Genomic DNA, 14,897 nt, shown 5'->3' with positions numbered 1-14,897 from the left:
CGGGTGGTCAAAACCATTATGACCAACGCAGGTTTAGATTAAGATATAACCGCTTGGTGGCGCTAGTGTATAAGAAATAACCTGCTAGGTTAGATATTTTTAGAATATTGAATTTTTTAGAATATTGCCGTATTCCACAAAGTTGTTCGGGTGGTGAAAACCGTCATGATGCAAGCAAGTTTAGTTTTAAACACAATCGCTTAGCGGCGCTAGTGTATAAGAAATAAACTGATAGGGTAAATACATATCTCAAAATCTGGAATTTTCAGAATATTTTCGTATTCTACAAAGTAACCCAAGCAACCAGAAGTTCGGATAAGAAGGGCTATTTTGGCTTAATCAGCTCTCATTTTAAGTAATTTTTAGTATGGTGGGAGCGTAAAAGTGAACTTTAAAGTTTCGTTAAGGATGCTTGGAACTTGATGTGAACCATAGTGAACCATAGTGCGGTTTCAAACTTAACTTCTGGTTTTGACTACCCTTTTAAATCTTACATAATAACCAACCTAACAGATAATTCGGATAACTTTGTAGAAGATGGCCACTTTCTAACTCTAACGGATTTAGAAATATTTACCCCAACAGGTTATTTCTCATACACTAGCGCCGCTATGCGTATGAACTCCAAACTAAACTAGTCTCCATAATAAATTTTATGGCTACCCGAACAACTTTGTACAAGACAAAATCTTTCTAAGTCTTATAGATCTCGAGATATCCACCTCACTAAATTAATGCATATAAGCTAGCGCCACCCAGCAGATGTGTGTCTAGCTAATCTGATAATCACAAAATGCATTACGCACATATTTATATTACAAAAGTTGGAGCGCGTTCTGAAAGATTTGAAAATAAATAATATTTTTTTCCTGATTTTATTTATTTCCGTGTTTGCCTCAATAGCAACCGGATATTCACCACCGGTGCGAAGCATGATTGCACTTCAACAACCTTGATAGAAACAACCGGTGCGAGAACAAGTGCATAAATAAATAATGAACGCATTTCGTTCCTATACTAGACACTCATTTGGATACACATCGGTGGGGATCGTCTTATGAATCTTCGACTGATTATTCCACCAACAGTGATTCTTATACGTATTTACCTTCCTGAGTAATCAAGCGTCGATGGGCGTGTGGTCTACATACCGGCCTCCCGACCTCGACGTCCATGGTTCGAACCCAGTCTGCCGCATTTCACTTTTTTTCAAATGAAAATCATCATTCATAAGGCAACTTATTGAAATTCATACCGATTCCTCGTGGCAAATTTTCATAAGGCGTTTGATTGAAAATCATACGTCCATTTTCCTCAGTGTACGTTCCAAAGTATTTTCAATGTATGTTATCAAATCATAAGACTGTAAGGTAGGTTCTCCCGATGAAATTTCATAGCAAAATATTTACATTGTGCTGTAATAATGCAAAAACGGCTGGAGGGTCTACTATTGGTTGGGGGTCCACTATTGGGCACTTTACCCTAAAGGATAAGTTTTACAGTTTTTCCTGTTTTTATGCATAAATGTTAATCACATTGTGTTTGGCCCATAAGGGTCTTGTCTTATTTGGAGAAATAAACTTAAAAGTGACAGATCGAAAATTAAAAAATCACCCAGTCATAAGAATGGCTGGTGCTACCCAGCAATTCCCGCATAATTACAAACTGTACATGGATATTTTTCCGTGCGGTCGACAACAGTATCCTTTACTGTTGGCAACTGTAAATGAACAATCTCATATAAAGTTTTAACAGTTTGTGGTACGGTTATTTGACAAATAACAATATGTTGAATGGGTTGTTAAGTTATGTCACCATAAAAAATCGTCTGTTTTCGCGTGCAAAATTTTCGCTCAACAGTATGATAAAATGTTGACATATAATGCAGGAAATAAAGAACATTTTAGAGACAGCATGTTATATGTTGACATTTAGTGATGATGTCGAGCAGTTAAGCCCCAAACGCAATACAACGGAACGGCGACGGAAACGGCAAATTTGACAGAAAATATATGGGCTAACTGTCAAATTTTCCGTTTCCGTCGCCGTTCCGTTGTATTGCGTTTGGGGCTTTATGGTTGAATCGATTGAAAAGTATTCGATAACCGCAACGTAAACTGTGAAGCTATATCTTACATCGTAATAATGATTCTGACCATATAACATGTTGTTTTTTATTATGCGGGTTCCAATAGGACATCGATGGAAAATGATTCGAGATCTGTCAAAAGTAATCTTGCTCTGCGAGCAGGGTTATTCGATAATTATGGAAATGTCTCTTCTAAGTTTAATTTCGGTTTAACTATCCAATTGAGACAGACCCTAAGTCCTGGTAAAATAGCTCTGTGAACTGTCAACCTACGTCATCATGCACTGGTCTATAGTAGAAATACTAGAATAAGAGATCGGCGAAGACGCCATCTTGTTTCCAATCTAACCGTCAAAAGCGGTTCCATTTCGACTTTTTTTGCATCCATTCGCGAATACGAAGGTAACCCGAATAAAAAATACAGTAGAATAACAATACAATTTATTGTAACACTACTACAGTATCCCCCCGCTTATCCGGACCTCGCTAGTCCGACGAGTCGTTAGTCCGGATCTCGCTAATTCGGAATTTTCCGGATTAAAAAGTATCAACACCCATTTAAACACATTATGCTGTCAGTTTTCAAATTTGTGCTGTGATTTTGTTTTGGTTCATTTGTATGGATTTGACAGTCGGATTAACGAGAGAAACCCCGATAGTCCGGCCATACATTTGTCGGATCAGCGGGGGTATACTGCATTAATAACATTAAGTTGTCAATAGATTATATTGTAAATGAAACCATAGAAATACATTAGAATGCATTGTTATGAACTATTTACTCAAATGTAAATGAAGTTTTCGCAATAGAATGTACGGGTTGTTAAGTATCGTAACTATACAAAATCTGATATTTTTCCATACATTTTTTTCGTCACACAATAGAGTGTATGGTTAATATATAGTTGAAATATCCGAACAAAACCGTTCAAAATACAATGGATTGTATTGTATTTGTATAGTAAAACAATACGTTTTTGGATTTCTTAGTTATGACAGCTTTACTGTTCAACAATGCAATTTAATGGAAAAAATGCATATTTGGCGCTATGAGGCAAATATTGTTATACAGTTTATATGCAATGTAAAGAAACGTTTCAAAAGTTATCAATGTATGAATCTTATGTACGAAAACGTTTCAAAAACAATTGCAAGTATTGTTACATGAGAGAAATATGTTGATGTATTGTATCCTCAGTGTTGATACAATCTGTGCAACTGTCAAGAAACAATGTATCCTATTGTACACCGTACATTGTATTGTAATTCAATTGTTTACACTATTGAACCAATAGTACATTTTTATCCGGGAATGCCTCTACTCACTCTTATGGCAAAATCTCATTGCTATCTGTCAGACTGTGCGTGAAACATGGCCGCCAATCACCCATTCTTGTTCCTCCACAGTAAAATCCCATAAGGAACTGTCAGACTGTGCGTGAAGCATTTACCTTCGTAGTCGCGAACAGGCCTATGCTAAGAGCTCATGTTTATACTAATCACACACTGGTGGTATAAGCACAGACAAGCAGACGTAACAGCTTGAACATTTTTCTGAAAAATTCATCGTTCAACTCCTCTACCACCATCTTGCGAGCATGTTACACGAAACAATGTTTCGTATGACATTGTCACCAGAAGGCGCTGAAGTGAAATGTCAATCGCGAAGGATTACGACGCTAGCGCCTCTAGTTGTGAAACGCACAATTAATCAAATTCAAATTGATCGTTGAAATCATGGTCGATGGTAATTTCTCAAGTGTTACGTCTGTTTGTCTGTGGTATAAGCATAAGTACCATAGTACAAGAATCTTGAAATGAGTACTGAACCAATTATTGTCTTTATTAAAGATAGTCGTGGAATAATTTTCTTGTCCTCTTGTACCATGGTACAAGTACCACAGTTGTGTCCTTATAGTATTAGCGTAGCCAACACCAACACCAACGCCGAGCAACGTACGTCAAATCTAAAAAAGCTTAACATCATAAAACATCCAAATTCAGCTTTCGTCTTTCTTTCTCGCAACTTTAATCGGGAATATTCATTAAATATGACTAATGAGTTTAATTGATTCAAAACTTATCTACACACTTAACTCATTTCACTGTATTCGGTAAATTTTACCGAAATCTCAACAGCAGAACTGTTCGGTAATTTATTTTACAGATTTTTTGTAATTTTTTCCATTGCTCAACTGTCAAAATCACCGAAAATCAGTTATATTATTTACCGAACAGTTCTGTTGTTGAGATTTCGGTAAAATTTTACCGAATTCGGCGATTTATTTTAAGTGTGTATGATCAATTTTGATTTTACTTATATGGATAACAGCAATTTGTCTTTTATTTCACCGTGAATAGCTTGAGCAGAATTTAAAAATAAATCCTGCTCTTTTATTGTTGTGGATATTTTTAATTATCAAGCTACAATCATTGGTGTTGTTGACGATTGTTGACATCTCATGCAACTGACAGCGGTCTATCTGCACACTGTGCCCGGGACATAGTGGCTATTTTTAGGTTAAGGGAGTTAGATAGAGATGTCTATAGCCTGGTTGCGAATAAGAAGCAAGCAAAAAGTTCAAGTGCTGCCAGTATCATTGTCACGGCTGGAGAGTCCACTCTAGGCCTTTTCATGTGACACTGCCGGGGCTGCACTTGTTTACACCCGCTGAGCAAACCGTTCAAATCCGACGCTGTCACTTTCATAGAAGAACTGTCAATGAATTATTGGCAGTGGCTGATTTTCTACCCACCGCTGCCACATCCAGGCGCTATCGTATATGCGCAAATATAGCCAGCATGAGTTAACCACCAGAAATTTGTATGGCGAAAGCCATCCATCTTTTAGTTACTAGATAAAGATTGTCGCTGTCCGGAACATCTTTTGCTGGCGAGGATAGGGGAGCTAAATGTCAAAGAAGGAAAATCCATACGATTTGACAGGTATGTACCACACATGTTTCGGACAGCAGAACAAAGGGAACCGAAGCGACAATCTTTATCTAGTATTGCTTTTTGCATTGAAACTTTTCGTTTCATCACTGAAACCATTGACACTTGTCTTCAGCGACTGCTTCCGCGATAGAGCATTTGAACATTTTATTCACTCATACATCTATATTGCTGTCAAAATGTGCATTTGACAATTAAATTTTCAGCTAAAAGCTCTATTTTTTGACACCGGTGCACTCACACAACCAATCAACATCAGTTGTCAAAAAATCAGGAGTACCAACTTGACCACTATCTCCTTGTCGCCGAGTCTGGCGCTGAGTGCTCGGCGCGGAAACCCAAAGGTGGGAATAAAATTTTGGGGCTTATGCGCAATAACTAAAATATCTTTTCTACTCAGGGGGGGAGTAAGCCTGTCATCCACGAACAAATCTAGCCTACCTAAGATATATTATCCGGGCCTCGCCGCTTGGGAAAGGCGGGCCACCCTGGGCCACCCCGCTTGGCAAGTGTAACATTTTTCGAACTGGATTCTTGTAGGATATTGGTTAACCTACACTACTGCTGACTAACGAAAAAAATGTGGGATTGTTTATTTACATTTGCTTCATACTACATGCAGAGGAGGCGCGATGCACCGCATATTACCCCCCTGTTTCTACTGCGCTTACCAAATATTTTTTCGTTGAAGGTGCTTAATTTTGAGAAAGCGAACCTTAGATGCCTTTCGCCATACTGATTTCGGAAAGTTAACTCTTATGGCGGTAAGCTCCAACGAGGATAATACGCAAATCTAGTATTATCCTCGATTTTGCTAAGCATCAAGCAGTATCATACTCACATTTAATCTCGGATTAAATCTTAATACGCCGATTTCGGGGTATTAAGATAATCGGAGATTTTCTGTAGGTACGCAGCCAAATCATAATTTGCTCTTACGAACACATACGCACGGCCGTGTGTGGAGCAAATGTCAAAAGAAAAAAAAAAACAAAAATTCATCACCGTCGGTGTTTTTCCGAGAAACGTCGATTTTTAATTGCTTTCCGTGATTTGAAGAATCCTCTGGTTAAATCAATTTTAACAAAAAGTTCGACGCGGTAATTGCGATTATATCCCGGTGCGGTTCAATTACAGTGTGAACATAATACCATGGAGGAAATACCATCATACAATATTGGAAAATTGTCCGGCCAGATCGACCAACTCAGCTGAAACTGCTCCCGAGTATTTGGGACAAACCCTCGAAGTGCAGGAGGCACAGCACGCCGAATGGGTCCAGGGTAAAGAGGAAATCACCACCTCCCGGACTGTGTTGCAGTTTAAGATTCGGCATTCAAGTGAGAAACGTTATTTGAAAGGAAGGGAGGAAGGAAACAACTGACGTTAGCTAGGGCAACGGGAATGTCGAGGAAAGCAACGTTCATCAGTGTCGAGACCAATGTTATCATAAAACAGAAACAGCCATCACGACAACGGCTGGCAAGAACATATCCATCCTCGGAGGAATCACTGACCCAAAACAAATCCGAGATGAAACAATCGTTCGTTCGAAGAGTGGATTGGATCGGCCAACGCAAATGTTTGGTCGAAAGTATCCTCGCGATCGACTTCAGTGCAGAGTTGCAGTCCATTAGACAAAGTAGAAACGATGCCAATTTATCTCATTTTGAAGTACATATGATATAAAAATACTGAATTTGCCTAATTGTAATGTTTCTGTGGAACTCGTGAATAGCTTTGATTTATGGTGAATTTTAAACGTCTTCCTCGCACACGTATGCACACTGTAGAATGTATCTAATTACATATAATATAGGCACACTTCTGCCAAATGCAACCGTGATTAAGTATTGACTAAAATTTTACTGTTACCGTGAGAAAATTTTGAGAAACCCGTTACCGTGAGAAAATTTTGAGAAACCCGTGTGAGCAATTTCTTCGGTAATTCTTATGAAATTATTCGCAAGCAGGGAGCTCCTTTAGGAATTCCGGGAATTAACCAAGAATTAACCAGTATATGATCCAGGAATTCCTTCATGAACAAAATCAGAATTCCCTTCGAGAATTCTTCCAAAATGTCGGAAAGAATTCTCTTCATGAAGAATTCCTGGTAAAACTTTTGGAACGCCTGAAGGAATTCCCAGATTACCTATCCGGATACCTGGTTGGCTACAACCTAGATACACCTATTGTATTGTAGAGCTCCATAATCGTCGGTCTTGGGCGATGTTCCCCGAACGTTTAGGGTCCCCAGGTTCAAATCCACCGCGTGCAGCCAGCGTGTTCGCCCTCTTTTTCCGGTGCTCTGTTCAATATTCTTTTCGCTATTCTTTCTTCCGACATTCACAGTAAGTGACCAGCCCATTGTAGTCTGCCGTATCTTATACGATTCACAATATTTTCTTCTTTGTACACTTGATACAGCTCGTGATTCATGCGCCTGAGTCATACACAGTATTTTCTTGTTTTCCACCTAGTATTGTACGCAGCACTTTCACTCGGAAATTCGAAAAGTTCTCTGGTCTGCCTCTTTTGACGTCCACGCTTCATGTCCATAAATAGCCACTGGTATAATCAGAGTTTTATACAGAGCAAATATTGTGTCCGTCTGCACGTTGCGTGACCTAAGCTGGTTACGTAATACGTATAGGGCAATATTGAAGAATCCTTCCAAAAACTTCTCCAGGAATTTCTCAAAGATCTCCGCCAGGAATTTTTCCAGAAATTCCTCCGGAAATTTCTCCAGGAATTCCTTCGGTAATTCCACCAAGAACTTCGTCGGAAATTCCTCCAAGAACTCCTCCTGAAGTTCCTCCAGGAAGTCCCCCGGGAAGTCCTCCAGGAATTTCTCCGGGAAGCCAGAATTTCAACAACGATTTCTTCCGTGTATTCCACCAGGAATTCAACCAAATATTCCCCGGGAATTCCTCCAGAAATTCTACAAGGAATTCTACAGGGTATTTTCCAAGAACTCTAGAGCGTATTCCACCGAGATTTCTTTCAAAAACTCCTTCGGGTGTCCCTCCGGGAATTGCTCTGGATTTGTTTTTCAGGAGATCCTCTGAGAATTTCTACAGGATTTACTCTGGGTATTCCCAGAGTTGAACTTGATGTTCAATTAATAAATACTTAAAAATAAAAATAAAAATCTTGGAATTTTTCCAAATACTCCTCCGAGAATTCCTATTAAAGCACTTCCAGGAATTCCTTCAAGAACTCTATCGGAAATTTCTTCAGGATATCCTCCAGAAATTTTTCTAGAAAATTTACTCCACAAAATCTTTTAGGAATTCCTTCAGGAATTGCTTTGAGAATTCTTCCAGGAATTCCTCCTGGGGTTTTTCAAAGACATCCTGCGAAATACTCCGGGAATTCTTCAAGAACTCCTCCGGGAATTCATACAAGAAATCCTCTAGGACTTCCTCCAAAAACTCCTCCAGGAAATCCGGAAATTACTCCAAGAGTTTCTCCGGATATTGCTCCAAGAACTCCGGGTGTTTCTCGAAGAACTCATTTGGGAAATAATTCCTTCTGGAGTTCCTTCGGAAATTCCTCCAGGATTTCCTACGGAGATTCCTTCAAGAATTCACACCGGGAAATTCTCCAGAAATTCCAGCGGGAATTCTTTTAGAAATTCCACAGAAAATTTTCCAGGAATTACACCGAGAATTCCTCCAGGTATTCCATCGTGAACTCCTTCAGGAACTCCACAGGAAAATCCTCCAGGAAATTCATCGAGAACTAATCTAGGAATTCAACCTAATTGCCGGAGTTGAACTTGATATTCAATTAAAAAACACTTTATGTAGGTAACCAAATATCTAGTACCTAATTTCTCAAAATACTCTGGGAACAGAGATTTTCCCAAGAACACTTCCAAGAATTCCTCCAAGAACTTCTTTTGGAATTCTTACTGGATATCCTTCGAGAATTCCTCCAGGAATCGTGAATTCTTCCCGGCATTTTTCTATGAGTTCCTCAGGGAATTCCTCCAACAATTCCGGCAGGACAAAAGTTCCTCCAAGAGTTCCTCCAAAATTTCCTCCAGGAGCTCCTCGGGGAGTTCCTCCTGGATTACATCCGGGAGTTCTTCCAAAAGTTCCTCCTCTGGAACTCCCGGAGGTTCTTTTAGGAGTTCCTCAGGGAGTTCTTTCAAAAGTTCCTGCGGCAGTTTCCTCGAGAATTCTTCCGGGAGTTCCTCTGGAAGTTCTCCCGGATTTCCTACGGGATTACTTCCAAGAGTTCCTCCGAGAGTTTCTCCAGGAGTTCCTCCGAGAGTTTCTCCAGGAATTCCTCCAGGAGTTCTTCCAGGAGTTCTTCCGGGAGTTCTTCCGGGAGTTCCTCAGAGTTTCTCCAGGATTTCCTCCGGGAGTTCCTGCAGTAGTTCTGCCAGGAGTTCCTCCGGGAGTTTCTCCAAGAGTTCCTCCAAAAGCTCCTCCGGGAAAACATCCGGGATTACTTCCGGGAGTTCTTCCAGGAGTTTTTCCGACAGTTCCTCCGGGAGTTGCTCTAGGAGTTCTCTAGGAGGATCTCCTAGGAGAAACTCCTGGAGTAACTCCTGGAGTAACTCCTGGAGACACTCCCGGAAGAGCTCCAGGAGAAACTCCCGGAAGAGCTCCTGGAGAAACTCCCGAAGGAACTCCTGGAGCAACTCCCAGAGGAACTCCTGCAGAAACTCCCGGAAGAACTCTTGGAGAAACTCTCGGATGAACTCCTGGAGGAACTCCCGGAGAAACTCTCGAAGGATCTCCTGGAGGAACTCTCGAAGAAACTCCCGGAGGTAGTCTTAGAGACGCTTTCGGAAAAACTCCTGGAGAATCTCCCGCAGAAACTCCTAGAGAAACACCCGGAGGAACTCCTTTAGGAATTTTTGGAGTTCCTCCGAGAGTTTCTCCAGGAGTTCCTCCGGAAGTTCCTTCGATAGATCCTCCGGGAGTTCCTTCAGGAGTTCTTCCGGGAGTTCCTCCGAGAGTTCCTTCGAGAGATCCTCCAGGAGTTCCTCCAGGAGATCCTCCAGGAGTTCCTCCGAGATTTCATCCGGGAGTTCCTCCAGGAATTTTTCCGGGAGTTCCTCCAGGAGTTGCTCCGGGAGTTCCTCCAGGAGTTGCTCCGGGAGTTCCTCCAGGAGTTGCTCCGGGAGTTCCTCCAGGAGTTGCTCCGGGAGTTCCTCCAGGAGTTGCTCCGGGAGTTCCTCCAGGAGTTGCTCCGGGAGTTCCTCCAGGAGTTGCTCCGGGAGTTCCTCCGGGAGTTCTTCCAGGAGTTCCTCCGGGAGTTCCTCCAGGAGTTCCTCCGGGAGTTCCTCCAGGAGTTCCTCCGGGAGTTCCTCCAGGAGTTCCTCCGGGAGTTCCTCCAGGAGTTCCTCCGGGAGTTCCTCCGGGAGTTCCTCCAAGAGTTCCTCCGGGAGTTCCTCCAGGAGTTCCTCCGGGAGTTCCTCCAGGAGTTCCTCCGGGAGTTCCACCTCCAGGAGTTCTTCCGGGAGTTTTTCGATATTTCCTCCGAAGTTCCTCAGGCAGTTTTCGAGGATTTCCTCAGGGAGTTCCTCTGAAAGTTAATCCAGAACTTCTTCCGGAAGTTTCTCCAGGTGTTCTTCCGGAAGGAACTCCAGGAGGAACTGCCGGAGGATTTTTTGGAAGAATTCCCGCAGGAACTCCTAGAAGAACTCTCGAAGGTACTCCTGGAGGAACTCTCCGAAGAGCTCCTGGAGGAACTACCTTGAGGAACTCCTGGAAGAACTCCCGGTGGAACTCTCGGAGGAAATCCTCGAAAACTGCTTTAAAAAATATCGAAAGTACTCCCGGAAGAACTTCTGGAGGAACTGGATGATTTTCATTCCTGGATGAATTTCAAGAAGAATTCCTAAACGAATTCCATAGAGAACTACTGGAGGAATTCCAGCAAGCACTCCTGGAGGAATTCTAGAACCAACTCCTGAAGGAATTCCACAGAGAACTCCTGGAGGGATTCTTAAATAAATTCCAGGATGAATTGCAGGATGAACTCCAAGAGGTAATGCAGAACTAACTGCTATACAAATTCCAGAAGGAACTTCTGTAGGTTTTCAAAGAAGAACTTCTAAAGGAATTCCAGAACGTATACCTGGAGAATTTCGAGCAGGATCTGCTGAAGGTATTTTAGTAAGATCTCCTGAAGGAATCCCCAGAAGATTTATAGGAGAAATTTCTTGAGGATTTTCTAAGGGGATTGGATTTGAACAGGATTTGAATTGGATTTGGTATATCAATTAGATTTTCATAGGATTTTGATAAGATATAGAGTGGATACAGATTTGATTTATTTGGATTTGGATAGGATTGGAAATTATATTGAAACAATAAATTGACTGGATTAGATGCGGATTGGACTTGGATTGAAATTATTGCCTATCATAAAAATAAAATGCAGGATTTCCCGGACTTAAGTACCGCAAGAGTTTGCTCTATAAAATCCCTCAAAGTGATGTCTGGTTAAACAACCTAAATAATAACCGAAGAATTTCGGATTTATTTGAAAAAACACTTTTGCGAATATCCGGAGCTTCTGAAAAAAAAACCCCAATGAAAAACATGGAGGAATCGTCCATCTCTAGCGGGATCACCAAAGCAATTTCTAGAGGAATTCTTCAATGAATTGCTGTTATCCTCGCAGGAAAAAATCCGATAAACGATGACCGAAGGATTCCCTGAGACGGAATAACTGATTAGAACTGTTTTTCTAAGCGATTGATTTATTATTTATTTAATTTTCTGGGATCATAGCTGTGAATAACACTTTGCAATAATTTTGTTGCGAATGTTGCGATTACCGATCCACGGGTGATGTTCCTTCGCGCGCTGCTTGGCCACATACTCCACATCAACCGTCAACCTTAAATCGATTGTAATTAAAGTTATTCATCGTTCTACATTACAGGTGCCAATATTAATACCTTTTTCATGCAAAATATCCTGATCCGCTGCATTGTCCTGTCAGACGCGATTCATGAGACTGTTTTTGTTGATTTCCGTCATTCGGATCGAGGACAATCTCTTCGATCTCTTCAACTTCAGCTACTCCAAAAACTTGATAAATTAGGACAGCCTAGTCCGCTAACCGCCTTCTGTACCGCGTCCTTCGTAGACGATTAATTTCAGTGGTATCATTGCTGGATCGTTTGGCAAGTGTATCCTTGACCCTTTGCCACCGCTGGCCGTTCATTGAACTGGAATGTGATCCCGGATCGCTCTTGGTAAATACGGTAAATACTGTCCAGCCTCCACGATTTTTAATCTTTTCAATTTCACAAATAGAACGAAACTAGCAACATAAACAAAACAGAATTATTGATGATTCTGTATAATTCTATCATTCTCACACGCACACTCTCTCACTACACTGCAGAGTAGAAAGTGGCTGCGTGCTAATTATGAGTTTGGTGCTTACCAAATAGGGTATTAAATTTAATCTCGGATTTATTTTAATCAGTATTAAAACTAGTATTATCCTCGTTGGAGCTTACCGCCATTAATCCCCAAACACAATGTCAGCGGTAACGGAAAATTTGACAGAAAATATATGGGCTAACCGTCAAATTTGCTGTTTCCGTTGCCGTTCCGCTGACATTGTGTTTGGAGCTTTCAGCCCCAAACGCAATACAACGGAACGGCGACGGAAACGGAAAATTTGACAGTTAGCCCATATATTTTCTGTCAAATTTGCCGTTTCCGTCACCGTTCCGTTGTATTGCGTTTGGGGCTTTAGGTGCCTGCCAGAGTAGACGCGTCTACGCGACGCAGCGCGAAACCTGCACGTAAAGGAATAACAGTCAATAATAAGGAGCTGTCAAATCGTATGGACGCTTCGCTTCGCTTCGCACATCGCGTCTACTCTGGCCGCACCCTTAAGGCTGCCTTACACCTCGGGAAAATTTTCCACCGGAATTTGGTCCCCGTGTATTTTAAAGGGGGCCGGGATTTTGATTTTCCGTGTCCAAATCCCGAAAACATCGCATATGCAAAAACACATGGGGAAAAAATCCGCGGACCAAATTAGGCTATCCATGAGGACATTCAGCGATGGGACTGACAATCGAAATCAAAACAAATTGTGTATGCAGTTGATCGGAACTCACTTCTGGTGTAAACCGCGCTTAACAATTTCCTTTGAATTGTTATGTCAGTCCGGTCAGAATCTGTCAAAAAATCAAGGTGAACAAAAATCGTCAGCTGATCGCAGCTGTCTTATGGATTGCCTTATTGGCCCTGACGAAAGCGAGAAAACAAAATGGGGGCCGGCTGATGCTTTTTTATTTCACCCAGCAAGGGATATAGGACGTCAATTTTGAAATGCTTATTAAAGCGTTAAAACACATTTTAGCCTAAAATTGTTCACTTTTTTGGGTTAGAAATTTAATTTACTTTCATATAGGGAACACGAAAGTTGAATTATTTTGATTAAAAAAACATGTGTAGATGAGGAGCCTAACATGTAGTTTTTCAAATTTCTAATTATACGTATTTAAAAGTTTTCAACATATCACTGTTAATAACATTTTAAAAGCATTTTAAAATATACTTCCTATACTTCACCATGTTGAAAAACAGTGATTTCACGCACACGTCCGTCGCCGCTAGATGGCAACAGCGCGGCTGCGTCAAAGCGAATTCCCGAGGTGTGAGGCTACCTTTATACTAAAGACACACTAATGGTACAAGTACCACGGTTATATACCCTAGTACATATTGTACCATGGTTTTCCACGTTGTACCAGCATGGTACAAGGTGACACACTAGTAGTACAACTTGTACCATGGTACGAATAGCTGTTTTCAAACGTCTCGTGAAAAGGCCTATAGGTCATTGCGCGCGGCAAACCTAACCTCACTATTTTGACAGGTGCTGGTCCTGTTGTTTACGTTTCGTTTTTTTTATCCATATTAAATCTTCATATTTCACGATGTTAAAGACATTCTGTACATTCCGCATTCAAATATAGGTAATTATCGATAAGTTTATAGGTAATTATCGATCAGGAAATCCAAAGAATGATAGAAGTATCTCAAAATTAAAATAAAGTCGTCTGTAAACAACAGGACCAGTACCTGTCAAAAGTCGTGCGTGAAGTCACTGTGCAATGGAGTATTGGTTGGGGTAATAGAGGTAATAAAATGTAAGTCAAATTAAAAACTATGTAGAAATACTAGAATAAGAGATCGGCGAAGACGCCATCTTGTTTCCAATCGAACCTTCAAAAGCGGTTCCAATTCGACTTGTTTACTTTTTGCTTCCATAAGAAGCAAGCAAAAAGTTCAAGTGCTGCCAGTATTATTTTGATGATTTCATGCATTTTCATATGTTGCCAGTTCTACAGTTTTTCACTCCGCCGGTCTCTGATTATAGGGTTGCTATTAAAAACTAATTGACTTATTGGTATTTTTATAAATTAGCACCCTATAGATTTAAAACCCAGATTAATCCACCTAGCGTTGGTGGTGCCTTTCTCGCATTTAGTTGAGACACCAACCTTATATGGGGTTTATATGGTCCGATGTACCATTTTCTTCATAACTTTTAAACGCAATGACCGATCGTTATAAAATTCAATAGTGATCAACAAGGCTTTGTCCCCTGTCGAATGAAACTTGTTGCGAGAAAATCGGTTAAGGATTACTATACGAAAAGTTGTCTAATGTTTTTTATAGCTTTTGTGCACACACATACACACGGACAGACAGACATGTGCTCAGCTCGTCGAGCTGAGTCGATTGGTATATAATACTATACTGCCGTGAATCGCATATTTGTCCCATATGAATAGGAAACCCAGCAAAGATGGGACAGATATGCGATTCACGGCAGTATAGGGCTCAGAGGC

Source organism: Armigeres subalbatus, chromosome 2 (assembly GCF_024139115.2).
Source record: "Armigeres subalbatus isolate Guangzhou_Male chromosome 2, GZ_Asu_2, whole genome shotgun sequence".
In the NCBI taxonomy this organism is placed as follows: Eukaryota; Metazoa; Arthropoda; class Insecta; order Diptera; family Culicidae; genus Armigeres; species Armigeres subalbatus.
This window is presented reverse-complemented; position numbering follows the sequence as displayed.